This window comes from Sturnira hondurensis, unplaced genomic scaffold (genome assembly GCF_014824575.4).
Source record: "Sturnira hondurensis isolate 20B ecotype Veracruz unplaced genomic scaffold, ASM1482457v3 Scaffold0006799, whole genome shotgun sequence".
Classification (NCBI taxonomy): Eukaryota; Metazoa; Chordata; class Mammalia; order Chiroptera; family Phyllostomidae; genus Sturnira; species Sturnira hondurensis.
Window position 1 is genome coordinate 600594 of NW_028079430.1, and position 3314 is coordinate 603907.

Consider the following 3314-nt stretch of genomic DNA (forward strand, 5'->3'; position numbering starts at 1 on the left):
TTTGACAAAAGGCAACCAAGGATTTTTTGAAAAATCCAAAGAAAACTTGATCTTCCCCCCACATATTTTGCTTAATACACAATTTAGGAGGATAAATTTCTAGAGAAAATGCGAAAATAATAAGAAATAGGGCTGGGGAACAAAGTACTTAAGTGAGAAAAAAGGGACCTCTGATTCTTAAAATCAAATCAACAAGTATTTATTTTTAAATAAATGCTATGTCTAACTCGTAATAAAAGAAGTCAGAACAATAAAATATACTTTCACCTGTAAGTATGGCAAAAGTAAGTCTGGAAAACCCAATGGTGGCGAGAGGATGGGGAGACAGTTATTCTCACATGCTGCTTGTGGACGTGTAAGTTGATACATACTCTTATCAAAGTCTGCAAGCTCTACCTGCACGCCCCTCCAGCTGCAGTTTCTCCCCTGGCAGTGTACTTCGCAGGTGACTCACAGAGCAGGCCTCCGCATGTGAGGGAGGGTGGTCAGGCAGCCCTGGGGGACCAGCCCCAGCTGGAACGAATCTAAACAACCTCTTCGAACAAAACAGAGACAGTCACACAATCAGTACTCTGCAGCCACTGAAAAGAATGAGGCAGATTAATCTGGAAGGCAGTGAAGAAAAGCAAGATGCCTAAATATTCCTGTGACCTTTTGTGTACTTTTCCCAAAGGGCATATCTTCTCTCTGGAAAGTACACAAAATATACAGTGGACCTCTAAGAAGCAGAACTGGGAGTTTTGAGGGGAAGTGGAGAATCTTTTTTTTAAACAGATTTATTTATTTTTAGAGAGAGGGAAAGAGGGGGAAAGTGAGGGAGAGAAACATCAATGTATGGTTGCCTCTTGTGCACCCCCTACTGGGGATCTGGCCTGCAACTCAGGCATGTGCCCTGACTGGGAATTGAACCAGCGACCCTTGGGTTTTCAGGCCAGCACTCCACCCCGAGCCACACCAGCCAGGGTGGGAGGTGAAGAATCTTTACATTCACTTTCTGTACCATATGAAGTTCTTGCAAAATGTTTATAAATTATTTGATGAAATAATTTATAAAGATCCCTTGATCTTTAATCAAACATGAAGTCAGAATATGCAAAAATGATAGTTCTAGCTCTAAGTTCATGACATTTGGGGCAAAAGTAAAGATGACTGATTACAACTGTCTCATGGATTCAGTAACTTTGTAGAAATCAGATCAAGGTGAGGGCTTGTGTCTTGAAGACAGATTTATACTTCCTAAATGACAGGGCAGCAAATTATTGGTTCTTTCCCTCTCTCCTGAGGCCTCCACTCACTCAACATTCAAGAAATGGTTTCCACCCCCAGAGCTTTGCTCAGAAGGAAGAAGAGTTGACTCCTTCCCACTTGGAGGATTTTTGTGGTGACCATGGCAGCTGCTATTTGTCTAGCTGGCTGGAGAATGGGTTATTTTTAACTCTGGGGCTCGGAAATCGGTCTCGGGTGCCTCGAAGAGATGAAGCAGAGGCCAGACTGAAGACTCCTCCAACTTTGTGGTTCAACGTATTTTAAGCTGTGGCACTATTGGGAAGAGAGTGAATACCGATAGTGGTATTTTGAGAGAAAAAAGGAGCTTGAACTGTGTATGTGCCAAGAGGCTTCTAGATTCATCACGTACCTGTTTTAATCACAACTCGATAACCTGTTCTGTGTGCCAAGCTTCACCGCCCTGCCTCCAGGTTTCCAATCACACAGTTCTCTGGCTGGAAGTGTCCTTAAATGATTCACTAGTTCTTCACCTTTTTGGGGTTCACTCCTCTTTGAGGATCTGGTGAAACCTGTGGAGTCTCCCTTCCTTAAGCTCCACTCTCTCATGGAAAAGCAATATATGAACACCCACAACTCTGCACCCAATTTTTAGAAGTTCACGGACATCTGAAACAAATCTATGGGACCCAGGTTACAAAGGACTACCATAAATTAATGCTCCTAACCCCTCAACCATTAGAGAAACGACTGTAATCACTTTTTATTTAAGTACACCCCATCTCTGCTTCATTAACCTGTACTCTACACGTAACTTTGCATTTCCTTGATGATGGATCATGAGCAACCCCAGCAACCTGACTAATACAAGGAACAGAAGTAGGACAACACCCCTAAGGCACGCTGGGGAGGCTCTGATTTAAAAAGGTAGCGTTGTGTTTACGGAGTCTGTGGCCTTGGCTGTCTCCTCCCTCGTGCACCTTCGTTGTGTCAAGGCCGAGAGGCCTCTCTGCTAATTCTGCTGCAGTGACGGACCAGAAAAACAAGCTCGTGAAACTAAAGGGACTGCATCTCACCCGATGCTGAGTCACAGGGCCCAGGAGGGCCGAGGACCGTGCTGCTGTGCAGACGCCTGGCAGCTCCCACAGCGCAGGGGCCTCTGTGCTCACAGCAGCATGGGGGGGGGGCCATGTGTGGAATGCCTTCCCCTCTTCAGAAGGTTCTGGCCATCCACTTGAGTTAGCTGTCAGGGCATCCAAAGGAAAACCCTTTTATCATGCACTTCTATTATAATCTTATCATTAATGAACCATTTAAAATAGACCTAATTCGTACTAAACATGAATATATATTTGTGTATATTTAATACCCAAATGTTTGGTAGAAATTTTATTGTGGAGGAAGAAATTTCTTGACCCTCTGACTTCTAATAGAAACCTGCCTGCACCCTGGTGCCATCCAGCGGTACCAGACACCCCCACCACGGCTGAGTTACACACACCGCACATCTTAAAACATTAACTACCCACACCTGGGATCTTGGGCTCACTGTTGCGTGTTGTGAACTGCTGACATTTTGTGCATGCGGCTGAGCAATGTGAACTCACCCCACCTGACAGACCAAGCACGCTTCAACAGGAAGCGACACTGTGCGTCACAGACAGCACACACATGGTTCCAGTTAGCTGCACAAGTTTTTCCCAGGGTCCTGATAGCAGCATCTGTAAATGCTGTTCTGGGGGTGAGATTAGCTTATACTGAGGAATTTCTGTGAGATGATTTATGTTTTCAGTAAGAGATTTAGAAAACAAAGCACCTCTAATTCCAAGCCTAAAATACACAAGTGATACAGATTTAGGCCTCCAAAGGGTCTCACGTCACTGCAAAAGGGCGAAGTGATCACTGAGTGTTAAGTGACTGGCTCAATGTTTGCTGTCATCACACCAGTAGCTCCACTAGCCACAGGACATTCAGTTGGTCTAAATCTCTGTCCCACATGTATCCTAACCCTGGACACACAGCTACCAAGGGATACGAGATAAAACGCAGACAGCAAAAACTAACCCTCTCACACTGGCAGGTATGTAGTG